Consider the following 27,592-nt stretch of genomic DNA (forward strand, 5'->3'; position numbering starts at 1 on the left):
TAAATCATCGCCACTCTCGGATTGCGACCCTTTGCACCGTTTCGCCATTCGCCGGTGTTAAAGTTGATGAATTAATTATTGTCCGGAAAAACATTCGACGAGACGGGTTTGGGGGCATATCAAAAAACCAGTAATAATTATTACACCATACCGGCACTGCTGGTTAGCTAAAAGTTAGCTCATAGCTAAGGCGAACTGCAGTAGGTACGCGGTGGACCTCTGGCTGCTGGTGATTTTGTTCGCCAACGCTTGCTGCAGCCCCGAAATGGCCTCCTGATGGGAGTAGCAACGGTAATCGCAGTTGATACCTTCGCTAATCTGACTGCGCATTATGCCGAGTGGTGTGCTACCGTGAAGCTTTGGTTGGTAATTTATAGAGATGCTCCGACTTTTTTTTCAAAGCTAATTATTTTAAAACTTTTAGTAATTGGCATCCTATACCTTCATTTGCCATTTCAGTGCTCAAAAATTTCACGTTTTCGGTAATTCGGAACATCCCTAGTAGATTATATGGATGCATAGTTTGCATGCAGAGTACATTCTTTAGCCATGTTGAATTTGCATATATGTACCAGAGCGATGCAATTTCAAACCAAATCAGTTACAAGCGGTGACACCATACCAATCTATTAGGTCTGCAAGTACTAGTTCTAGCTTTCTGGAGGCTATCTGCCTTGGACCCCGCAAGAAAAAAAAAAGGAATTTCGACTGCGAGAAACCGGCTGCAATGCATAGTTTTTCTAAAAGAGGTTTTACCACATCTATGTGCATGCGCTGGCACTGGGCACCGAAGAAACTTTTTTCCTTCTTCAGTACGTATAAGGTGAAGTGGATTAACTCCAGTTAAATTAGCGAGACGAGACCAAGTAAAATGACTAAATTGCTTTTGCCCGCATTTAGCTACTGCTGTGGCAGACATTGAGATTTTTCGTGTCATGTCACATACAAAGTCTGGTCTGTTCGCGCTTACGTTAAGGAATGCACCGTGCTAAGGGTTTGTTGGCGAACGAAAGGGTGGTCTGGGCGCCAAAAAGGAACGTTGCGTGTACGGGTGTCAGCACTTTTTTTTTCACGAAGACACTTCATTCTACCTGAGTTAACCAAACAAGACTGTTTGTTTGGCTCTTTGATTCCCCCGGAGGCATGGCAGTAAACTTTCGGTTCAATAACAGTAGGTACAGCGACTGACAACAACGTTACTATTCTGCGTAGAAAGAGTAAATATTTATTACCGTAGAAGCTATACCAAAAGTACCGTTTAAGTTTCAAAGGTTTGGTTTGCTGCAATGTATGTTTTCGAATCATCTTCTGATGATGAGATTCTTGTGTCTGATGTGAGTGCAGTTTTTAATCAAGTGACTATTCGATTATTTCCGCGTTTAATCGATTAGTCGCTGGTCTAAAGGCTGTTGCTCTATTGAGATAGAATATTTTTAATTGATTATCAAGAAACAAAGAATTGGCATGAATAACCTTACAAAAATCCAATTATACAAAATACAAAGTTCAAATAGCCTTACAAAAACTGTGTAAAATATGTTTTCCTGCCTAGGAATTCTGCTCCCAATTGTTGCACACCTAAATAACCTTCAAATCTTATTATTGTACACCTCATGCCCTATTGTTGCACAGCTTTTGTTTAGACTTTTCCTCATTATTTAAATTGTCAAGTTGTTTTATGTGTGAACAAGTAAGGCGCCATCTACATTCCCCATGGATTGCATTGGGGAGAGGAGTTTGGCCAATGTCCACGGTCTATACAAAAATTTTAGAATTTATATGGATGTTTGTCCACGCGTGGGGCGGGGAACCACTTACCGGATTCGATGCGAAAACCATTTTTGCAGGATAGTTATCCGGCATTCTAGCAACACGTCCTGTCCATCGTATCCGTCCAGCTTTAACCACTTTCTGAATACTTGGTTCGCGGCAGAGACGTACGAGCTCGCGGTTCATTCTTCATCACCATACACCGTTCTCTTGCACGCCACCAAGGATGGTTCTTAGCACCCGCCGTTCGAAAACTTCGAGTGCTCGCAGGTCCTCAGCAGCATTTGAACTGGTAAAATTTTCCTCTTGGTCAAACTTCGCATATTGGTTCGATATCCGTTTCTGTGTTCACGCGAGTTGCGTGGTGATAATAAGTATTGTTGGGACTGTACCTGGGTAAGCAACATACATCCCTCCCAAACCCCCCCTGAGCAGTTAGAGGCTCACACCTCTTCTAGCAGTGTCCACGTTTCATGTAGAGGACCCGTAGAGGACAACCGGACTAATTAGTGTTTTGGACAACAGGTGCCAGTGATGGTAAAAACTTAAAATCTCAAAACTCATCAAAAATGAAAATCAACTGTGAATCATGTCAGCTTGATCCTATGCAGAAAAAAATCACGCGTGAGTTTTTCTGTTCTCATAACAAGAAGCACATAACTCACACATATTACTTCCCGCTTGATCACATTCTGCTCTGCTTCAACTGATACCCGGAGCTCTGCACACCTACATACAAATTCCCTGTTGAACAGCATAGGCATTCTCTCGAGCGGATTATTCGACCGCAAGTGTTAGTGGAATCCACAGTAGACACCACTTCTACTGATAATACGCCTTTAAATTTCACGGCTGGCATTGTTGTCCTCTGTGAACCAAGGTATTTGAACTCGTCGACTACATCAAATTCATCCCTGTCGATTACCACGTACAGTGGTCCAAAAGGGCGAAAAGTGGAACTTTTTTCCTAGTGTCTTTTGCTATCATTTATGGTCTTCAGCACTTTTGTACGTATGAATATCCCTCTTAATCTGAAACTGTCAAAAGTTCGTCATTGCCTACTATAATGAAAATAAAAAAATAGACATAGTTTCTTCGGCAAAGTTGTAAATATTGTACAGACAAGCAACTTTGCTGTAGAAATATTTTTTTATCTTTATCGAGTGCTGAACTATAGGGCATATTCCTTAAAACTTCTTTGAAGATTGGTTTTTCATACTTAGCTATTTTTAGTTGCATTTTACTAGAATACAATGCAGTTATCGAAGCTCTCAAAATACACGTTTTTGCAGAAGGCTGCAAGTCTCTTGCTGAGTTATCGCATATTCAAGCTTTAAATTTCCATAGCTTCACGAGTCCATGGGGTAAAATGGGGCAAGCAGCTTTATGAAATCAGCACTTCATCTTAAAGCTTAAGTCCAGTACTATAAACTTGTATGGGTTTCGCTTGTCCCCAACCACCCAAATGAGAGTACGGCAAGCATACGTTTTATGTGTTTCGCTTTCGCGAAAGGCTCGATACACGTCCATTTTTTGTGGTAGTAGATAGACAGCTGCAGCGGTAGGAGAATGTCAATAGAGGGCGTGGTGCACCCTCTTGAGGCGGAAGTTGGGCTTCCTCCAGCCAGTAGCAAGCTGGAGGACGCCAATAGGTTGGTGGACGAATTGTACTCGTTCATCAACTCAAGGTCAAATGTCCACCTCGACATTAAAAAGCTGGCGGTGAGCCTCCGCTCTACCGTCATAGCTGTCGAGGCGGAGAGGCAGGAGCTTCTGCAGCGATGCGAAATCGCCGAAGCTCTGGTCATAGCCGCTAAGGCTGTGGCCATGCCTAATCAGGTGCGTACGCCGCTTGCCAAGCGCAAGGCGGCTACGCCCGACCATCGACCAACGCTGGTGGCCAAGAGGCAGCGGACCTTGGATCGCGCCTCTACCAGCGAACACGCGGAAGCGGTCCCGGACGGTGCTGCCGAGACCGGGGATATTCACTGGCGGGTGGTTAGGCGTAAACCACCCAAACCGCCTAGGCCGAAACCGAGCGAGGCCGCGGCTGCAAAGCCAAAGCCAAGGCGTGTCCATAAGGGCGACGCCTTAGTAGTGAAGCTGACAGGTAATCTGTCGTATGCTGACCTACTGCGTAAGGTTCGGGTGGACCCCAAGTTGCAGGAGCTTGGGGCCAACGTAGTGAAGACTCGCCGAACCTAGGCCAGGGATATGCTCTTCGAGCTCAAAAAGGACCCAACGGTCCAGAGCTCGAATTACAGGAAACTGGTTGAGCAGTCCCTGGGCGAAGCGGGCCAAGTAAAGGCGCTGTCGCAGCGTGTTCTTGTCGAGTGTAGAAACCTCGACGAGATTACGACGGCAGTTGACATGAAGGATGCTCTAGGGGATCAGCTTAAGGTTGATGTGGCACCCACAGACATCCGGTTGCGAAAGGCATATGGAGATATGCAAACCGCAACCTTAAACGTGCCAGAGGAAATCGCCAACAAAATGTTTGCGTCTGGCAAAATAAAGGTGGGGTGGTCAGTATGTACACTGATGTCGAAACGGCGTATAGAACGCTGTTTCAGGTGTATGGGCTTTGGTCATCGGGCGGCCAAGTGTAACGCCCCCGATCGGTCTAAGCTGTGCAGGCGGTGCGACGAAGATGGCCACTTCGCCAGGGGATGTAGCAAACCCCCAGGTGCTTGCTCTGCACAGCCGAAGCGGGAAATAAGCATGCCACAGGTGACCCACTGTGTGCGGCTTATAGAAGGGTTTTGCAACGATAATGGTGCGGGTTATACAGATTAACCTGAACCACTGTGAGATGGCACAGGAGTTGCTTTGGCAAACGGCAGCCGAAACGGGGTGCGATATTGCCATTATCACGGATCCCTAACGGATCCCCTGGGGCGGCGCAAACTGGATAATCGACAAGGGTCGGATGGCGGCGATTGCCGTGATGGGTAGATACCCGATCCAGGAGGTGGTTTCGTCCAACCAAGAGGGGTTCGTGATTGCTGTGGTCGATGGCGTCTGCATCTGTAGATGCTACGCTCCACCTAGGTGGTCGCCGGAGCAGTTTGACCGGATGCTAGACGTGCTCACCGACGAACTAACGGGCCGCAAGCGCGTTGTCATTGGAGGAGACTTCAATGCTTGAGCTGTCGAATGGGGTAGCAGGTGCACTACCCCTAGGGGACAAAGCTTGCTGGAAGCTCTGTCCAAGCTGGATGTAAGTCTGGCTAACGTGGGATCCGGCAGTACCTTTTGTAGGGGGTACAACAATCGATCATCGACATCACCTTCTGCAGCCCAACGTTGCTTGCCAACAGAGGCTGGAGGGTGTCAGATGAGTACACGCATAGCGACCAGCAAGCTATACGGTACACGATTGAACGACGGTCGCTACGGTTGAAGTCGACAGGGAGGAGGTGGAAAGTGAAGTCCTTCGACAAAGACCTGTTCGTTGAAGCACTCAGTGCAGAGAGCATCCGCTCGAACCTGAGTGCTCGTGAGCTGACCAACGTCCTAGTAAGGGCATGTGACACCACTATGCCCAGGTCGGGGCAGCCAATGAACGGTCGTCGCTCGGTATACTGGTAGAGTGATACCATTGCCCAGCTCTGCTCCAGGTGACACAGAGCGAGAAGACTAGCGCAGAGGGCCCGGGCCGATGCAGATGCTGAAGCTCGGGGGTCGAACTTAGAGCAGCCAGGTCGGCGCTCAAGAAGGAGGTTAAGCGTAGCAAGAAATCCTGTTTTCAGGAGCTATGCCGCGATGCGGATACAAATCCCTGGGGCGGTGCATACCAGGTGGTGATGAAAAAGATGAAGGGTACATCCGCGCCGCAGGAAACCTGCCCCCAAAAGCTGAAAGTCATCGTGGAAGGGCTCTTTCCGCAACACGATCCAGTTTGGTGGCCTCCGACCCCGTACGGTCAATCGAATGATGTCCTCATTCCGGTCACGAATGAGGAACTCATCGTAATTGCCAGGGGTTTAAAAACGAAGAAAGCGCCCGGTCCTGACGGGATTCCGAACGAGGCACTCAAAGTGGCGATCCAAGCATATCCCGATATGTTTAGAGAGACGTTTCAGAATTGCCTAGAGGTATGTGAATTTACAGACAAATGGAAAGTCCAAAATTGGTACTGCTGCCAAAGCCGGGAAAACCGCTTGGTGATCCCTCGTCGTACAGGCCAATTTGCCTATTGGACACGTTAGGCAAATTGCTAGAGCGGGTAATCCTAAACAGGCTAACGCCTGTGGTGGAAAGTGATGTCGAACTGGCAAGATCGCAGTTTGGCTTCCGTACGGGGACGTCCTCTGTGGACGCCATAAAGTCCGTGGTAGAGAGGGCCGAGAAGCCTATGAAACAGAAAAGGCGAGGCGACAGGTACTGTGCCATAGTCACAATCGATGTCAAAAACGCCTTTAACAGCGCTAACTGGGGTGCAATCGCGTTAGCGCTGCATAGGATGAGGGTACCGGATCATCTAAGCAGGTTGCTTAAAAGTTACTTCGAGAACCGGACGCTAGTGTACGATACGGCGGATGGGGCGAAGAAGTACAAAGTGACGGCGGGTGTTCCACAGGGCTCGATTCTCGGCCCTACGCTCTGGAATGCCATGTACGATGGGGTGCTGAGGCTCGAACTGCCCACTGGGGTCCCCAGCAAACATTTTGGTCTGTATAACTTAATTCTAAATGAGATAAACGTCAGCATATAAGGTCTATCAAATCATATATCATGCGCAGAAACGGCATATACATGCAAAAGTGGAGGCGATATACATGATTTAGTTCTTCAGAATAATTGAAATGCCGACAAAACAAAACAGTTTATACGACTGAGCCGATTGACTGGATTGCATTTCGACAGAGTTACGATAATATTTCTACTTTATCCTTCGCCTTTCCACCATGTGGTAAATGGCAAGTGTCAAAAATTGCATACAGAGCAGGCTATTTATAGCCAAATATTCGCCCTGAAAGTTAATGAGACAAAAAAGTAAAAGCTTTGCTGAAAGCTTTTTTTTCATAAGCTTCCAGATATTACCGACCGGTCACAATACTTAACTTTTTTGTCTATATCATTTTAAAACAAGTTGTACTCACCTGGTTTAGAACCAAGAATCACCCGCACCGCAGTATTTGTTCATTACCTTTAAGCTACTGGTACATCAGTACCTCAATGATATTTTTGCACATCTTAAACCGAAGTCATCGTACATGTAAGCAATGAGATCTTATCTGATGCATTGAACATGTAAGTACGGATTTGATTTATTCTCATCCGACATACGAGTTTGTGTCAATTGTGACTGAATTTCTGTGTCGTAAATAAGTTTGCATTCGATCGTTAATTTTAATGATAATGCTGACTTCATGGAATGATATGCACTACCTTTGTTAGCATTCCGTGGTACAGATTGTTCTAAATATACATTAGAATACGTTATATGCATATTCATATTTGATTACATGGAGATAATATTATTAAAGCTCAAGTACAAAAATGTTGTCTGTTATTTCAGAAGCTCTTAAAAAGAAATTAAAAGTTATTTAAAATAGAATGCTGAACATTTAGATGCTATAGGACAGCTCAAAATTGCTAACAACAATAAGCATCAACCATTATTTTTTACTGTACCAGTTTAATGCTGAATGTCTTTTTCCAATTCTACTTAACATTTGTATTTCTTCTGAAAAGCCATAAGATGCACTGATATTAAGGATATTTAGATTAGCGTAATGAATCATAATCTAGACTTGCCCAGTTCTGAGAAATACTCTCCTTGGTAAATTTTAAGATTTCCGTTCGTTCACTTTCCTATCAGAGAAATATCTAAAAAATTATGAGTTTCTATTTTTAACATTTTTAATTTTTAAAACGTTACGTTACGTGGTTTTAATACGCCAAAAAACAATCAAACTCCTTCAAACAGATCTTTTATTGTCTTGTCAGTATGTCTTAATCATTATATGCTTGCTGCTTAATATTTAGGCGGGCTTATTTGAATTATTAACATTTTTAAAATAGTTAACAAGGTAATTGTAAAAGTTTTTCAAACCAGATAATAGTTTTTTGAATATTCCGCCACAATCAAAATAAGTTCAATTTTAACAAAAGAAATAAATAGTTATTTAAATTTAAAATAAAAGCGAAGAAGCCGGTAATTTTTTTGGTTGACAAATCTGCATTAAGAACGTATCCTTGAAATCTCTCTATTTTGTTGTTTTGGTTGTAAAGAAATAACAACAGATTTAACGTGTTTTGATGCAGACCATATTTTAATGCACCTAGAATCTCATGATTATTACTGCTTTTATATAAATCTAAAACGATGTCAAATGTCTTACATTTTGCAAAACATAATCCGATGAAAACTGTAATTAAATACGATTACATCTTCATGATAGCCATTGTTGATAACTAAATCTAAGAAATCGTCATATGCGACATTCGCTTAGCATAACCCGATTAACTTTCGACCTATTTACGATTTTTACTATTAATTCGTATATCAATCATCGTGTGCATCACATACGATGAAATTTACACAATGTGCTTACAACATGTGTACATTTATACGAGTCCGATGTGATATCCATTTCTATAAGATTAAATCTCGACATGAATATACGATATCTGGTTTGCTGGGTCGAGATCACTGGTTTCGCCGATGATATCGTCCTTACAGTGGTAAGAGAGTTTCTAGAGGAGGTGGAAATGCTGGCATCAGACGCCATAAGCATAATAGAGGGTTGGAGGGTGGGCGTCAATCTACGGTTGGCCCACCATAAGACGGAAGCGGTGATGATCAGTAATCGCAAGTCGGCCCTAGAGGCAAAAATAATCGTTGGAGGACAGGTGATTGTCTCCAAACGAAGCGTGAGGTACCTGGGTGTTATGGCAGACAACAGGCTGAACTTCACCAGCCATGTGGATTATGCTTGTGGTAAAGTGTCAACGGTGGTTACTGCGCTGTCCAAGATCATGTCGAACGGCTACAGTCCTAGCAGCAGTAAGAGACGCTTGATGGCCAGCGTTGCCATGTCGGTGCTACGATACGGTGCACCGGCATGGGCCCCGGCTTTGGAGATTAAGCGCAATCAGGCATGTCTGAACAAGGTGTTCAGGCTGTTAGCATTGCGCGTTGCGTGCGGCTACCGTACCATATCGTTGGATGCGATTGGGGCTATTGCAGCCATGATTCCCATATGCATACTTCTAGGTGAGGATATCGAGTGACATAGGCAGAGGAACGTCAGGGGCGCTAGGGACAGAGTTAGGCTGGACTCTATTAGGCGTTGGCAGGCGGAATGGGATCGCACCGACCATGGTAGGTGGATCCATAGGCTGATCCTTAGCTAGGGTCAGTAAGGGGCTGATTGGGCAGCCCAGGCCCTAGGTGAAGGGTAGTGGCGGTATGAAGTGGCAAGGGTGTTGTGTGAACCCACACACGCAACGGATAAGTCGGAGTGCTTAGGCACGTCCTCCCTCCTGAAGTAAAACCTAACGGTAGTTCCGGGAGGGGTTCAGGAACGGGCAGCAGGATAGTTTTTAGTAGGTAGGCGCATGTTGGCACCATGTGAATCCTATTCGGTACCGCGAAGGAGCTGTCTATGTAGATTTTCTCCTCGCATAAACAATACAAAAAAGAGTGGCTTATCTGTGTTCTTTAATAATATAAAACAGAAGTTAGAGGCCTTAAAAACAGGAAGTTTTATGTGGGAATAATTAATAAAAGTTAGATAGAATTTAGATTTTTGTGATTTGATTTATTGCCACCTTAAAAACTACCTTCATCTTTGTCTATGGTTTATGCAGAATTATTCATAGGGCACAACCGATCCGAATGAACCGAAAATGGTAAGGCTAACGATCCTCAGTGCCGAAAAAGCGAATTACCGTGCTCTCATCAATTACACAATTTTCTATCGATTAAAACATGCGAAAATTCACGCCCCAATATTGTGCGATGATCATTATCACGATTATCGCCATTTATTACTCACACTTCGTCTCTTACCGCAAACAGCGCCACTGGAGTGCGCCGGTTTAGCATCATGCAATTGTTGAAATTTAAAGGTTCCAGTGTTCACAGTCATGCACAGTCGCACCGCCGAACGGAAAAAATTGATTTCCAGCTGAACCAGTCGTACAAAAGCTAACCGAAGTGATCGTTTGTTGTCTATGCCATTGTATCGAATTTCGTTTTGTTCGGTCATTCTCACACGGTTTGTTCATCTTTACCCACCTCTGGACAAGTGGACAGCACGATCCGTCGTGTCGAAGTGGGTCACTGTTGCCCCGAGGAATGCCACCTTATTCAACGCCATTTTTCGGACCCCCCCGAAAACAAACACATATTATTTCTCTTGCCAATTTACGCCAACGAGCGGCACGCTACGCGGCATGCAACATACTCAACATGCGATTCGTTACATCACACTCGGCTCAATTGGCGTATGTTTAAAGGTTGGACAAAAATTGACCCCCAGGAACCACATGCTCCAAATTTATTATGTACGCTTTTCTCTCGTCGGTGACAGTTTGCAATTAATCGTGCTAAACAATGCGGCCTTTGTTCTGACAAATTGAATAAGCTACCCTCAAATCATTGTGTCTGCATGCTTCGTCAGGTCATCTTTGTGTGAGGCCACCGATGATATCAAAATTGTTCGAATACCGCGCTTCTGTCCAGCGCATCGCAGACCTCAGCTAACTGTATTTTGGGGTCCAACGAATGGTATTATTGACCATTGAAAACAAGTGAATGGAAAAGTAGCTGGTCGATATAGGTACGAACGACTGCGGCTGGTCTCAGGCAAATAATCCCATAAATGTGGACTGATGGTGACCAAAAGAAGGCGATGCTACTCTTGACAAATCCAGCCGGTCCTACTTTGGTGTATAAAATGCTTCACTTGGCACGACTCGCGCGGTTCAATCGCATCGAATGCGAACTATTCGAGTTGCATAATATTAAGGAACGGCGCAAAAACCGTTTCATTCATGTTTTTTTCTTTCATTCAGTAGAGCAGTGATTTGCCGCTTGGTATTAGTAGGGAGAGCATTACTATATCTCACCGAGGAGCCGTAGCACGTGAACCGAAAGAAAATGACAAATTTTGCACACAGCGCTGAATTTAGTTCGTTTATGGCAATCCACTGATCGATAGTTTGCTTGAGTGCATATTCAGGTCAATAACCAGTTCTATGAGGAAAAGGGTTCCAATTTATGTTGGTCAGTGCACCTTGCTAGCTAGACTAAATGATGGATACTTCGAGCCGTGGAGCTTTCACAACAGCGCGAAGCAGGTTTCGTGGAATGGAGGCACCCACTACGATTTCAAATGGTCGCTTGGAAACCGGTTTTTCATAATGAGCTGTGTGCACTTAAATTAGCAAAGAAAAACGAAGAGTTTTCTGTTTTTCTTACGCCTGACAAGACATATCGCTAAAAAATGGCGCGAAGAACTCTTATGTTTTTCAGTGAAATTGTTCAAAAAATCACAAAACCACGCAGCAGCTAGTGAAGTTAGTAAAATGTGATAATAATGTATAAAATTTAACAAAATAGATTAGTAAGGTTTGTTACATTAATAAACGAGTAAAGATTATCAATAAAACGAGTGCCAGAAAATTATTCTTATTACCAGGAGGATATCAGGTGGACATGTTTTTATAACTATCATTTGCAGCTGATTTGATGCTCCCGCCAGCACAGGTTTTAAATGGTTTTTAGGTGGTTCCACGATTGCTAAAACTGGAAATGAACGCACCACCACGATCAATACAAAACAAACTAGCGCCGGGTGGAACCGCCCAGTTAGCTTCGAGGTACGATGCTGGTCTAACAAGCCAGTCGCCGTATGTTAGAATCTCGGCTAGGCGGTACTGTTAGATAGAGTCAGTAGGATGGTTGCACTAGCCCTGTAACTGTCCCTTACTCTAACAGCCGGCCGCGATGTCTGTCGATAAAGAAGGGTAATGTCTAAAGACGGTTATGCTTCGCGGGCGGTTGTTTTGGGCCGTATCCGAACACGGTCTAATTTAAAACGGGAATTTATCCCTTTTGGCACGGTTGTTACCGTCATGATGGGTCACTAAGGTAAGACCAGCCAGACCAAATCAGAAGACGATTCAAATAGGCAAAGCAAAGCCAAGGTGTTACATTCCGTTTCCCAATTTGGCCTTCTGTTTTTATTCGACAAACTTTTCTGCAGGGATGTCCTGCACTCAGTGAACCGATATTGTTTATTTAACTGTAACACCTCAACCAAGCAAAATTCGAAAATGTTATGTATTATGGGCCCAGCTAGCATTTTCATATGTATATTAGGGTTACAAATCAGAATTACGTACTGAGATATACCCAACAAAATCGTATTCGATGCACAAAACCAGTTTTACGCATCATTCTGGAGGCGATTTACGTACTGAGTAATTATTTTAAATGAAATACTTATATAGGTCTATCTATACGATATTATCCGATTAAGCACGACCAACTTCATACAGTTATACAACTTTGTGCTGAATATCGTATGTTTGTCAGCTACTATCATTATAAACGATGAAATGCCAACTTATGCGCTCTTTATTAGGCTTTATTTACGATTCCGAATTAGTTAAGAGATATTTACGATAATTTTCGTACATTGATATACGAGTCGGTGCTGGCTGGGGGATATTTATAGAGTAAATTATTATCCGTAAGAATGTTGAACTAAGTATTACTCTCTAAGTATTTACGGCGCACTCCCAGTTCACTGTGTGGTGCACCAACAGCGCTCTCTGCGCGCAGGACAGCCCTGCTTCCCAGCTAGCTGTTAGAATTCAGGACAGATGCGAGGTTGATACGATCCTATTGACTCTAACAGTTTCTCTCAGCTAAGATAACGACATACGAGGACTTACTTGTTAGAACAACGTCGTACCTTGAGGCCACTGGGGACGATTTCACGAGCCGTTGACACTGTAAATTCATTTTAAGCCTATTAAGCGGCAGCCCGAACAATAGTCATGAATTATGTTGAAACTGTATCTATTCGATACAAGTTTTTTATACCAATTGCTTTGCGAATCGGGCCTCCCAGTTGGCTTCGAGGTATACCGCTGGCCTAATAAGCCTGTCGTCGTATATTCGAATCTCGGCTGGGAGAGGCTGTTAGAGTCAATAGGATCGTAGCAACTGGCCCTGCAATTGTCCTGTACTCTAACAGCTGGCTGCGAAGTCTGTCGTATAAAAACAGAATGTCAAGTTTCGATAACGGAATGTAGCAGCTAGGCTTTTTGCTTTGCTTTGCGAATATCTGATTGCATGTTGGTATTAATAATACGCTTTTAAATTTGAGTTACAAGCTCGATAAATGATGAGCTTGCGGCGATTATTTCAAGCCTGTCGGAATCTGTTGATTCCATTTTCTGCCTATGTGTATTCTAGTTTCAGCAAGCAGTATGGTACAAACCATAACACTTTTACTTTATCGTAATTTCTTAGTTGCTCAATAAACAGTAAGGTTGATTTTTGACATAAGCAAAAACTAAGTCTATGGTAGTGAACACCAGGGATGGTTCCTCCTCAGAAGAAAAAAAGAGAAGAGAAAAATTCAAACTGTGCTCAGTCTTCAACGCGATTTATTCTGCACCGTTTCATTTTAACTTTTCTCTTTCTTGCTGAACGCAGTTGTATGAGCAACCGCACACTGTGCTACTCATTGAGGAGCAACAGAATACGTTGATGCGATGCGCTGATTAATCCATTAATGCAGTTGAATCATGATTCTTACATTTAGTATATTCAGTTGAGTTTGCCTTCCCGTGAACGCAACTGCATCATATGGTTAGGCATGTCACAACGGCAACAGTGCGAAAAATGTTATTTAGATAAGACAACATTGGAATTCCCATGCACTTGCTTCTTGACGCGCACCTACAGGAAAGTCCCATTATAAATAAAGGTAATTCTTAACTAAGATTCAAAATTTAACGACTTTTGATTGTCTTGACGCCTCTGAGTCTATAGTTGCTGTACGCGCACCGGTTGTTTTGTTTTCACGTTTACTGCTGTAGCTACCGAGAGGACCGGTAGCGAACGAGATCTGCAGAGAATGGAATCCGCAAGAACAGCGTAGAAGAGGCAGACCCAGAGGCTCATCGCGACGCAGACTAGCCAACGACATCCAGGCTGTAGACGAGAACCTGTCCTGGCGACAAGTGAAATCTATGGCGGGTAACCGTCAACGGTGGAGATCTCTGGTTTCATCCCTTTCTTCTGTCGGACCGGCGGACATGGACACATAAGTAAGTAAGTAATCCTACTAGACTCCGCTAGAGTGCCTCCGCGATCGCAAATTTCCAAGTTATGATAACGAAGTCATCTGCAAAGCCTAGGAGTTCACTACCGTTGGTGAAAATCGTGTCTCTCTTGTCGATGCCCTCTCATCGGATCACCTCCTCAAGAGCGATGTTGATCAGCATGCAGGATAAGCCGTCATCTTGTCTCAAACCTCGCCGCGTCTCGAAGGGACTCGGGAGTGTCTCCGAGATGCGCACGAAACACTTCACTCGATGTAATGTAGCTCTGATCAGTCTTGTCAGCTTATCCGGAAAACAGTCTTTGAAATTAATACAGATGTGATGCGTGCGCTCTGTGGGCCAATCTGTCCCATTTGTATTTGTATTTGTTCTGGCTTTTGTAGGCTTTTTGCCCTTAAGCAATAATTGAATTACAGTTATAAATTAAACATTGACTTAAATAATTATAAATACATAAAATCTAAACACTATATAATTGACCTCTGTAGTACAGACTAAGTCTTCGTCTTAACATATTCGGTGTCATATCCAAAGTTATAATATTCTGAAGTCCGTTAAACTCGTGCATGAACCTGTATGTCGCTTCATGCTGGTCGTTGTTCCGTTCTAAGTTCCTTAGGGCAAATCTCACGATCTGGTGAACGCCGTCTACAAGGTGGTCTCCCAGATTTTGTTGCGTCGTCTATCCCCAGTAGCAAGAGAGTTCGTAAGGCAGTATCAGGTGGGCTTTACGGGGGTTCGTGCTACTGCGGATCAAATTGTTTACTCCGGCAAATCCTCCAGAAATGTGGGGAGTACAACGTGCCCATGCATCATATTTTCGTGGATTTCAGACCAGCATACAATACAGTTAAACGCGAACAGCTATGGCAGATAATGCATGAGTGCTATTTTTCAGACAAACTGACGCGGCTGATCAACCCGGGAGCGAGTGATGTGCTACGTGTGCGTTTCGGAGATACTCTCGAGTCCTTTCAAATCGCGCAGAGGGTTGCGGCAAGAGAACGGACTGTCCTGAATGTTATACAATATCGCTATTGAAGGTGTGATCCGGCAAGCGGGCTACGAAACGAGAGGAACGATCTTCAGCAAGAGTAGCCAACTTTTAGCTTTCGCAGACGACCTCGACATCATTACTAGAAACCGTGGGAAGGTGGAGGCATTCTACCCCAGACTAAAAACGAAAGCTAGGAGGATGGGGTTACAAATCAATGCGTTGAAAACCAAATATATGGTACGAAGAGGCTGCAGAGAAAGCAACGTTTGCCTCCGACGGACAGTGAGTATTGACGGCGATGAACTGGAAGTGGTTGATGAATTCGTATATTTGGGATCTCTTGTCACCTCCGATCGGTTGGCTTGGAGGTATGACGCAGGCCTAATAAGCCAGTCGTCGTATGGTCGAATCTAGAGTAGGAGAGACCGTTAGAGTCAATAGGATCGTAGCAACTGGTCCTGCAATTGTCCAGCACTCTAACAGCAGGCTGCGAAATCTTTCGTATAAAAACAGAAGGTCAAGTTTCGGTGACGGAATGTAGCACCTAGGCTCCGCTTTGCCTTTTTTGTGGTCACCGCCGACAATAATACGAATAAGAAGATTCAACGGCGCATTCAAGCTGGTAATCGAGCCTAGTTTTCCCTCCGCAAGACACTTCGATCGACGACCTTTCGCTGCCGCAGGAGAGGAATGTTCTTAGTTGCGCGAGTTCCCATCCTACGAAACCCTGTGCTATCGGTGACAGCCGACGTAACGGGATCTGAGAGAAGTATCTTGTAGGCGGCGTTGACCATCGTCATGTTGCGACAGTTGCAGCAGTCGAGCTAAGCTACAATACATTATTCGGGTTTAGTGGCCTCACATTTAAATTTCTAATGTGGAACTCCACCCAAGCAACAATGTGATTTTTATTGTACTCTTACAGTGGTTTTCAAGACCAATTTTGGTCTTAAATGCTATCATAAGAGTGTAATAAAACCCAAATTGTTACTTGGGCATCGTCGATGTTACGAGTCCCCGGTAGAAACCAAGTTTCTGGATCATGGGCGGAGGTGGATCAAATATACCTCGAGGAGAGGAACGAGTGAAATCTGCAGGGAGGTGCTCGAATAGAATTCGCACGAACAGCGCAGAGGAGGCAGAGCCATGGCTGCGTAGCCTTTTTTTGTATTGTTTATGCAGGGAGAAAATCTTCATAGACAGCACCTTCGCGGTGCCGACATGCGCCTACCTACTAAAAACTATCCTGCTGCCCGTTCCTGAACCCCTCCCGGAACTACCGTTAGGTTTTACTTCAGGAGGGAGGACGTGCCGAAGCACTCCGACTTATCCGTTGCGTGTGTGGGTTCACACAACACCCTTGCCCTTGCATACCGCCACTACCCTTCACCTAGGACCTGGGCTGCCCAATCAGCCCATTACTGACCCTAGCAAGCTATGTCAGGCCCTGTCGTTGCAACCGTTCTAGCCGTTGCAACTCCGTTATCACCGCCGTTGTCGCCCTATCGACGGCACCCCATGCGCGCTGCTCAGCGCACATTCTCTGCACAATGTTGTCGGCGTTGGTGTCTTCCCCAACGACCGCAAGCATCACCCGCCGAGTGGACGTAAACCGCGGGCAGTGAAAAATCACATGCTCCGCCGTTTCCTAGGCTTCCGTACAAACGGGGCAAAAGGGTGAATATGCCCGCCCGCGTGTATGTAGATACTTCTTGAAGCATCCATGACCCGACAGAAACTGGGTAAGGAAAAAGTTTACCTCACCATGACCTCTGCCGATCCAGGACGATATGTTCTGGATCAGCCTATGGGTCCACCTACCATGGTCGGTGCGATCCCATTCCGCCTGCCAACGCCTAATAGAGTCCAGCCTAACTCTGTCCCTAGCGCCCCTGACGTTCCTCTGCCTGTGGCACTCGATATCCTCACCTAGGAGTATGCATATTGGAATCATGGCTGCAATAACCCCAATCGCATCCAACGATATGGTACGGTAGCCGCACGCAACGCCCAATGCTAACAGCCTGAACACCTTGTTCAGACATGCCTGATTGCGCTTACTCTCCAAAGCCGGGGCCCATGCCGGTGCACCGTATCGTAGCACCGACATGGCAACGCTGGCCATCAAGCGTCTCTTACTGCTGCTAGGACTGTAGCCGTTCGACATGATCTTAGACAGCGCAGTGACCGCCGTTGACGCTTTACCACAAGCATAATCCACATGGCTGGTGAAGTTCAGCCTGTTGTCTGTCATGACACCCAGGTACTTCACACTTCGTTTGGAGACAATCACCTGTCCCCCAACGATTATTTTTGCCTCAAGGGCCGACTTACGGTTGCTGACCATCACAGCTTCCGTCTTATGGTGGGCCAATCGCAGATTGATGCCCGCCATCCAACCCTCTATTATGCTTATGGCGTCTGATGCCAGCATTTCCACCTCCTCCAGAAACTCGCCTACCACTGTAAGGACGATATCATCGGCGAAGCCAGTGACATCGACCCCAGTGGGTAGTTCGAGCCTCAGCACCCCATCGTACATGGCATTCCAAAGCGTGGGGCCGAGAATCGAGCCCTGTGGAACACCCGCTGTCACTCTGTACCTCTTCGCCCCGTCCGCCGTGTCGTACACTAGCGTCCGGTTCTCGAAGTAACTCTTAAGCAACCTGCATAGATGATCCGGTACCCTCATCCTATGCAGCGCTATCGCAATTGCACCCCAGTTAGCGCTGTTAAAGGCGTTTTTGACATCGATTGTGACTATGGCACAATACCTGTCGCCTCGCCTTTTCCGTTTCATAGGCTTCTCGGCCCTCTCCACTACGGACTTTATGGCATCTACAGTGGACTTCCCCTTACGGAAGCCAAACTGCGTGTTTGCCAGTCCGACATCACTTTCCGTCACAGGCGTTAGCCTGTTTAGGATTACCCGCTCTAGCAATTTGCCTAGCGTGTCCAGTAGGCAAATTGGCCTGTACGACGAGGGATCACCAGGCGGTTTCCCCGGCTTTGGCAGCAGTACCAATCTTTGGACTTTCCATTTGTCTGGAAATTCGCATACCTCTAGGCAACTCTGAAGCGTCTCTCTAAACATATCGGGATATGCTTGGATCGCCGCTTTGAGTGCCTCGTTCGGAATCCCGTCAGGACCGGGCGCTTTCTTCGTTTTTAGACCCCTGGCAATTACGATGAGTTCCTCATTCGTGACCGGATTGAGGACATCATTCGATTGACCGTACGGGGTCGGAGGCCACCAAACTGGGTCGTGTTGCGGAAAGAGCCCTTCCACGATGACTTTCAGCTTTTGGGGGCAGGTTTCCTGCGGCGCAGATGTACCCTTCATCTTTTTCATTACCACCTGGTATGCACCTCCCCAGGGGTTTGAATCCGCATCGCGACATAGCTCCTGGAAACAGGATTTCTTGCTACGCCTAACCTCCTTCTTAAGCGCCGACCTTGCCGCTCTAAGATCAACTCCCCGAGCTTCAGCATCTGCATCGGTCCGGGCCCTCTGCGCTAGCCTTCTCGCTCTGTGGCACCTGGAACGGAGCTGGGCCATGCTATCACTCCACCAGTATACCGAGCGACGACCGTTCATTGGCTGCCCCGTCCTAGGCATAGTGGTATCACATGCCCGTACTAGGACGTTGGTCAGCTCACGAGCACTCAGGTTCGAGCGGGTTCTCTCTACACTGAGTGCTTCAACGAACAGGTCTTTGTCGAAGGACTTCACTTTCCACCTCCTCCCTGTCGACTTCACCCCGCGTGGCCGTAGCGCCCGTCGTTCAATCGTGTACCGTATAGCTTGGTGGTCGCTATGCGTGTACTCATCTGACACCCTCCAGCCCATGTTGGCAAGTAACGTTGGGCTGCAGATGATCGTCGATGATCGATTGTTGTACCCCCCTACAAAAGGTACTGACGGATCCCACGTTAGCCAGACTTACATCTAGCTTGGACAGAGCTTCCAGCAAGCTTTGTCCCCTCGGAGTAGTGCACCTGCTACCCCATTCGACAGCCCAAGCATTGAAGTCTCCTCCAATGACAACGGGCTTGCGGCCCGTGAGTTCGTCGGTGAGCACGTCTAGCATCCGGTCAAACTGCTCCGGCGACCACCTAGGTGGAGCGTAGCAGCTACAGATGCAGACGCCATCGACCACCGCGATCACGAACCCCTCTTGGTCGGACGACACCACCTCCTGGATCGGGTATCTACCCATCACGGCGATCGCTGCCATCCGACCCTTATCGATAACCCAGTTAGCGCCTCCACGGGGGACCCGGTAGGGATCCGCGATAATGGCAATATCGCACCCCGTCTCGGCTGCCGTTTGCCAAAGCAACTCCTGTGCCGTTTCACAGTGGTTTAGGTTAATCTGTATAACCTGCACCCTTATCGTTGCAATGCCCGCCTATAAGCCGCACACAGTGGGCCACCTGTGGCATGCTTATTTCCCGCATCGACTGTGCAGAGCAGGCACCTGGGGGGTTTGCTACATCCCCTGGCGAAGTGGCCATCTTCGCCGCACCGCCTGCACATGGCTGCGTAGCCTGGCCAACAACATTCAGACGGTTGCTGCGAACCTCTCCTGGCGACAGAAGACCGTAGCAGATGACCGTCGACATTGTAGAAAGCTGACTTCATCCCTGTGTTTGCAGAAACAACGAACGGGGACAATAGACCTCATAACTATTAAACAAGTATTGGCGCTGGCATCATTGAAATTGCACAGTTTATAATTGTTGGTCAACTTACGTCAAACTTGTTTTTTTGATAAAACACAGCTTTGATAAAAGATTAAAACACAGCTTTGATAAAAGATAAAACAGCACTAGATGATGATCAGCACTGTAGTTGCATAGATATGTAATTTAAATTTTAAGCAGATGTATCTATACAATTTGCATCTAGTTGGGCAGTATCTTTTGTGCAAGATAATTCGTATCGAATACAATGGGCACACCAGCGCCGCTACTTGTTTGGGGACTATGAGGTCTGTTACATGGACCCATAAGTGAAAAGTGAGTGAATTATGGTACGGACCCATCAATCCTATCAATAGGATTGATGGGTGAATTATGGTACAGACGCGGAGGTATTTGTGCTGTAAATCAATACCACAGATAAACAGACATAAGTTTTTGAACAAGATCCTGTACGATAGTTATTATTACGCATATTTTACTCTTGGACATGTGGTTTGTGGCTCTCCTGCCGTTATGCTAAAAATTGTCAACATAATACCAACGCGGATATTCCCAACAAAAACCAAATTGAGCTTTCCAACTTTAATCAATCGTACTTTAAACCAGTCTATCAGGTATGCCAGTAAACTGTGTTTGATATTGATTCACTTTTCGTCGTTTGCGGAGTAAATACCATCATATTTACGCTGCACAATTTGTTTTAAGTCATTTGTTTTCCTGTGTATTTTTCTTATACATTTGTGCTTCACTCATTGTGGAGCTCGAGCTCGAGGAGCTCAGGACCCGAACTTTGCGACCTGGGTATTAGGGTAACCAACCTATTTTGGACCCTACCAGCAGCTGTATATAATTTGGACACTTCCATTTAATTTTACTGTAAGGGTCCAAATTATGTACAGCTGCTGATGGGGTCCAAAATACGTTGGTTACCCTTACCGTCTTTGGGCTTTACGTGCGTTGGTATATGTGCCCCAGGGCTTTTTCGCCTTAGAGAAGTTACTAACTTCGGCTGAAACTAAATCTAGTCACAGATATTGACGATTTTGCACAACGACGTATTGTAAGATTGTGTGTTTAGTTGCAAATAATTATGAATAAGCGAACTATCTTGGTGCCGAGAGATTTGCATCACAAGGGTTATGTTATGTTTTATTTTCATATCGATAATAAACGAGTCGACTTCGACATTGAATAGTTGGCACAGAAAATGCGGTTTTTATTGGTCTGTTTTAAATGGCGAATCCAACTTATTGAAAACAAACTTAATGAGCAATAAGATTTTCATTTACTGTGGCATTTTAAATTAACCCACTCCATACGAAATGATGCAAGCAAATATGAAGCCATCATTTTACGACAACCATATTATTTTCAAAATGTTCGAACCGCTCTTCGCCGCATGACGACAGTTACGACTCTCAACAATGGAGTTCATTCGCGGCAATGAATATGCATATCGAATTCGCGCCCGTATTGCGTTCACTTTTCGTTAATTACTTTGTTCTTTTGCCTGCAATCTGAACTCGACGGTACAGGTGTGCGCGGTGAACTCACACCGCCGCAGAAGGTAAACAAAAGAGCATAAATGCTGATCAAAGCAAAGCAACCAAGCGGAGGCAGCACGGGGCGACGTGACCGAAGCAAAAGAAAGTTGCACAAAAACCGGTTTGTTTCGGTGTGTTGTTGTTCTGTTGACTGTTTACACTGTGCACTCTCATGTTCCGACCGTTTTCCGAGTTTGTCTCTCGTAGGTTTCCGTGGGAAGCAACCGGGTTGCCAGGCTACGGAAATAGGTGTAACCTAATGTTGCGTGTTACGCTACGTGTAATGGGATAGGATATTGTATTGGTGACCTCACTGGAATATTATTATTAGACATTTTGTTCGCAACGAAAGCAGTATAGTGTAGGTGTTATGACATAGATTAGCTTTCGAAAGGTGTCTATAAACTAAAATCGTGCCGTGGTGACTAAGGAAAGGATTAGGCTTTCTATGTTTAGGCTCTACGAACCGGCAGCACTGGCCGCTACCTGGCCGGAGAGGACGAGAGCACATGAGTCAAGTCGGCCAGCGTCACCATCACCATCATCTCATGACATCGTTGAATGGTACGGACGGCGCACGGCCCAGGCTGACTTCCATGAATGGTGAGAGTCAAGAAAACTGGTTCGTTGTGGTTGCCGCCAGGTTGGGGTATCGCCTGCCAGTCTGGTTTGAGCTTGGATACGGCGCAGATCGACGACCCTGTGTCAGTTGCGTTTTCGAGTGTAGTTGCTGTTTTCGGTTTTTTTCTCTTCAAACTGTAAAGAAAAAACAATAATCATATCCGTTGGTGGCTTTTGCGAAGCAAAAGAGTGACGATAGTGTTAATTACTCATTAAAGAAATATCTATGAAGAATAACAATTGACCGAGCGTTTTTGCAGGAGCAAGTGCCTAGCTAGTTAAGTGCAGTGCAGCAGGTGTTTTTGGGCGGTTTCAATTTTTTTGGCAGATTAAGATTTGACCTGCTTCTGAAACTTGCCGAGTGAGTTTGTGTATCCCCGGGCGAAAGAAAGTGTCCGATAGTCTGCAGATTAAAAACCGAAAAGGAAGTGGTCGAAATTAACGACATCCACAGGCGAATAGAGTGAGAGTGATTTGCCCAAAGGGAGAGTGATCGGAAGAAGATGTAAGCAAGTGTAATGCTGAAGTGTGTCAACCGTTGCTGCTGGGCTGGTGAGGATGAAAGTTGTCCATTCACTTGATGACATATTTGTATGGGCTCCGGTACAAAGTTAGTGAGGGAAAGGTCTGCTAATTTTGCTGTTTCAGTGTGAGAGTAAACGAAGAAGCCACCGTGCTGACAAGTGGTAGTTCAAAGTTCCGACAGCGATTGGTCGGCGGAATGAAAAGAAATGCCTACACCTAGCTGAAGAAAGGAATGCTATCCAAAGTGTCACAGCAAGGGTGCAAGTGATGTGAGACCGAAGAAGTTCTACCCACTGCATGCTGGTACGATTGTGATTGAGAATCTTAAAGTGGATGCTAGCTGGCGGCCTCATGCAGGATCTGGAGAGGCCATAAACGTGTGCGTTGTAACTGTGCTGTGCTTCTTTCGCATTTAAGTGCAATAAGATAGGTACCACCCGGGGAATGCTGAGCAAAACTATCTGCAGAATGCCCGGGAATTAGCGAGGAATTCAAAGAATCGAAGGTTGATTTGTTTACTGCTCCGGAATAGATGATTACTGTCTGGTGATTAGCGAACAATTGCTGAATGGTGTGCTGCAGATATTTTACATCAGCATAAGGTATGCTAAATCGATGGATTTTATTGCTTGAGGAGAGCGTTTTCATGCAGTATAATAGCTAATCACTTTGATTTACATTTTTACCAAATGGGTTAGTTAACTATATTGATGTGTTATTGATATTTGTGTATTTGTATATGTTGGACTACGATGATTATGTAGATGAAAAATCATTTCCCCACCGATTTGCATCTCTTTTTGGTCGGTCTGAAAACAGGTATAGGTCTAGGGGAAAGGGTGTTTAGGGGAAAGGCGGTCTAAGGGAAACAGACAAATGACATTCAAATCGCGTTGTTACTTGACCTCAAATAAGTGTTCAATAAGATCTAATAAGATGTGTGCTTCATTTTACTGCTGTAGGAAAGGAAGCTAACAGAATTTCTTTGTAGCACCGTTCACGTAAGAGGTAAGAATGACGATTATTTTAAAATCATTAGCCTACGAGAAGTGCATCTATTAAAGATAATTTGAGAATTTATGGATAGATTGAAAACTCTTTGAAATAACAGGCTGGCAAGGTTTTCAGCAATTAGCTATTAGTCTGATGTAGAAGACTAGTCCTACTGCGTCTTATGGGAAGGCATGGGTGTAAAACCAAAATCAAAAAATGTCCGGTCAGGTTTTAAATGCTAATAATTCTCATCTCTCGCATATTTAAAAGGATATTTATTTTAATTGGTTCAATTGAATCATTATTTTTAACATATTTCTATCTTTTGCACTCTTTATACAAACCGTTACACTAGTTTCATGCTAATTCGAAACTAATGCTGGTGTTCTACTGCAGCACTGCCAGGATGGGATTCACTTGATTACTTGATGTCCTGAAAGTAAAATGTGTCCGAAAGACCTGACTTGATCCACCTAGCGGTGTGACTTAGCCTATCAGCTAAATCATTTTTTTTTAATTTCTAAGTAGAGTATGGCGGGGCATAAGTGCGATGTTTGAAATTGTCATCAATTTTCGTGAGATAAAAAGAAGGACAGCAACGTAATATATTTTATAGTGATGCAGTAACTCAATGTCTTCACATTCAACTATAAATCATCTGCGGTAATAGTGTTCTGCAAAATAAATTCTTCTTTCTTCTGATCCAGTGCCGATTCGCACTTTTACCCCACTAGCGGGGCAAAAGAGCGAAGCTCGAATCCATGAAATTAGCACAACAGTAGCTAACAAAACCATATATCTTCAATCTGCGTTATGTTTCAGTAAGGAATATTCTCAATTTGCATCTTTCCTATTTTGCGCTGGTGTATTGCAGCCTCCGTTAGATCGAAACTTTTCCAAATGTTTGTTTTTTGTTTCATCAGCGGAAAAACATTGTTTTCCTTCGGCCAACATCTGTAGAGCACGCAGTTTTCTGCAGATCTTCTATTTCTATTATCTGTAATATAGTGCCTAAAGCTGTATATAATTAGCTATACATTTTTGCCTCGTCCATGAATCGCACTTTTGCCCCGTCCGTGAATCGCACTTTTACCCCGCTAGGCGCTTGACGGCGTTAGATTAAACTACGGAAAAGCGAAAAATATTTTGTAAAATCTTTTCACCGTATTTTCAAAACAGATATGTGAGTGATGTAAAACGCTGCCACAAATTTTCAACAAGTAATATCCTCCTGTTGATATCGTATTTGCCGTACAACGGAAAATTACATCAAAACCGCCCTAAAGCAACCAAAGTTTACGTTAGATTCAAGCTGTCAAAGTAGTCACCCATCCATGCTAATGTAGTCAATTTGCTTGGAATCTGCACCGATAAATCATGGAATCGCACTATTAGCCACATCGCACTTTTACCCCTCCTTACTCTATATGAATATGGGTCATTCTATGTGAGGTGTCCAAACAAAGGAAAAAAAGAGGATTTGCCAAGAATGGTCGGTCGATTACATGAGGCTCGGACCCCGCTTGTAAAGACCCTTATAGGTATATAAAACTATGTTGACTACCTGTATTATCAAATTTCAGTTATCAAAATTGATATTTGACGTTCTTAGATAAAGTTTACACATATGTTCTACTTGCAAAATGCAAATTTTATGATTTACATACTAAAATACATGTTATGATTTTGGGGTGTCTCAATATTCGTAAACACCGTATGAAAACGCGTGATAGAACAGGATCAATGCTTATCTTAAAGATATGTATATGTCATTTAAATTGGGAAAATAAATGTAAAACATACCACAAGCTGAGCAACTTTATTAAAAATGTATTTTGAAATCGTTTCCAATGCTGTGATCGCGTATACCTACAGATATAACATTCATTCTCTAATTCGTCGCAAGCTGGAACGCTGGGAATTCAAATTTATTATTGGTTGGGGATGTCTTCGTATTCGTTAAAGTGGCGCTGTTTAACGAAAAGAGGGGAATGCCCTCTTTGTTTTGGTAGTCATGTGCCCATTCAAATGCAACGTATTCTACTATTGACCGCACTAAAGTACAATAGTGTATTTTAAGACATTGGATATTGCTAACGCTTTTAGTAAATCTAAATGGAAAGCCAAGATTTTTCGAGGCTTTACTAGAAATATAGGCTGCATGTTCTTTAAAAGTTAATTTTGAATCGAGTAGGGTTTCCAAGTCCTTTACCTGTGCTACCTTTTTAAGGATGTTCCAGAGACTTTGGTAATCATGGCACACAATTGATTGCTTGCGTGTAAAAGAAATGCAGGAGCACTTGGAGGCATTTAGTACCAGTCGTTGTGCACCAGTCGGCGAAATTATCCAGCTACGTTTGTAAAAAATCAGTGTCTGCGTTATTTCCGGTAACAGCACAACGTTTAAAATCATCAGCATACGATGATTTCATGCATTTTAAGGTAAAACTGATATCGTTCAAGAAGAGGAGGAATATATATGGGCCTGAATGACTGCCTTGGGGCACACCAGGCCTGACAAGTAATGGCGAAGAGATAATGCTACTAACTTTGATGGGCATGAAGCGTTCAGTGAGGTTTGGCTAGAACCAGCAAAGCACCTGACTTCTTTGGAGTTACTACAGATTTTTTTAGATTGTTTCCGCGCGACTGCTGCGTAAATTTGCTTACCTTTTCAAATTAGCCGAGACTTTTTTTGGAGATACTTATTCCTTATTCGCACTAACATATTTATCCCTAGCGGAATGAGAACCTAATAGTCTAATCCGAACCTAATCTTGAACTTATGTGATATTTTGTAAATTGATCCCCTGTGATTCAGTTGGGGTTTGCAGTGTGGTTAAATGTGCATATTTGAACATTTTTCCATTATTTCAGCTAGAATTCATGAATGGTCTTCTTCATTCATCTATTTCCATCTAAGTCCATTTTTCCACTCGAACTTCTCATAGGCGTTACCAGCGAAAATAGCTTATCAGTCTTTCCCGAAGCGTTCTCGCACAGTCGCAGAGGTTGGAATCGGTAAAGTTGATTCTGAAGAGAGAACTGTTTAGAGTCAAACGAAATATATCCACAAACCATGGTTCCAGTTTGATGGATGGCCAAATGCTATGATCGCAGCTGTTGATCTACATCATTCAGACTCGATTACTCTTCTACGCAGGATCGGATAAACATCATGTGATTACACTTCCCTAGCGAAAATCACGTCAAATCCGCCCACGTGTCTGTACAAGGGTTATTCAAATGAAAACTGTACACAATCTCAGGACCACTTCTAACCCTACGTGCCTCGATGCCTGTTTCAAGCAGTCATGTCCATTCAACTGGATCGTGGGTCACTCGTCGCCAATTTCCCAGTCATCTCAGAAGTCGCAAATCACTTTCGACCTGGTCGGACCATCTTACACGTTGAGCCCTCTAATCCTGGTGCTGTTGAAGAAAACCGTTCTCGTCGTACAGTCGTCCGACATCCTTACGACGTGTCTGGCTCACCGTAGCTTACCGACTATCGCCAGATGTACGATGGAGATCTCTTCCAGCAGTACCTGAGCTCGTGATTCATACGCCTCCGCCACTCTCCGCTTTTAGTTTGTACTCCGCCAAATATCGTACGCAGTACCTGCCATTGAAACACGGTCAAGGGCGCGTATGTCCTCTTTGAGCATCGTTATAGCTTCAAGTGCATAAGGAACTTCTGGTTTATTGAGAGTTTTGTGCAGTTTTCCCATTTATGTGGCAGCTTAATTCCATTTCGTCGCTCGTTGCTTACAGTTCTTGCGTATTGGCTTGAATCCACTCCTCAGGAACCCCAGTGACGCCATTGTCGTTGTACCACTGTTTGGTCCAATTTGAATAACGCCAACTTGCCAAGCTGGTTAGCTTCGCAGATTAGCTAACTGGCCATTTAGCTTCTGGATAGGATGCTAGCCTAACAAGCCAGTCGTCATATTTTCGAATCTCGACTAATCGGTGCTGTAGGATCGTTGTACTAGTCCCGTCATAGCCCCGTACTCTTATAACCGGCTGCGACATCTACCGATAAAGACGTTTATAACCCAAAGCTTTTCTTTTTTGCTAAGCTGGTCTAGAAAAACCAAACAATTGCATCTTTTGA

The 27,592-nt window shown here is 44.6% G+C and overlaps 1 protein-coding gene across 1 annotated transcript in view; it reads left to right on the top strand.

Moving 5' to 3' along the window:
* Nucleotides 1-22,035: 22,035 nt before the first annotated feature.
* LOC128733202 (cadherin-99C) overlaps nucleotides 22,036-27,592 on the top strand; it is a 425,982-nt gene continuing 420,425 nt past the window's right edge. The window contains exon 1 of the mRNA XM_053826915.1: nucleotides 22,036-23,084. The gene's annotated coding sequence lies outside the window, so the exon portion shown is untranslated. The remainder of the gene's footprint in view (nucleotides 23,085-27,592) is intronic.

The sequence above is a fragment of the Sabethes cyaneus genome, chromosome 1, assembly GCF_943734655.1.
Source record: "Sabethes cyaneus chromosome 1, idSabCyanKW18_F2, whole genome shotgun sequence".
Classification (NCBI taxonomy): Eukaryota; Metazoa; Arthropoda; class Insecta; order Diptera; family Culicidae; genus Sabethes; species Sabethes cyaneus.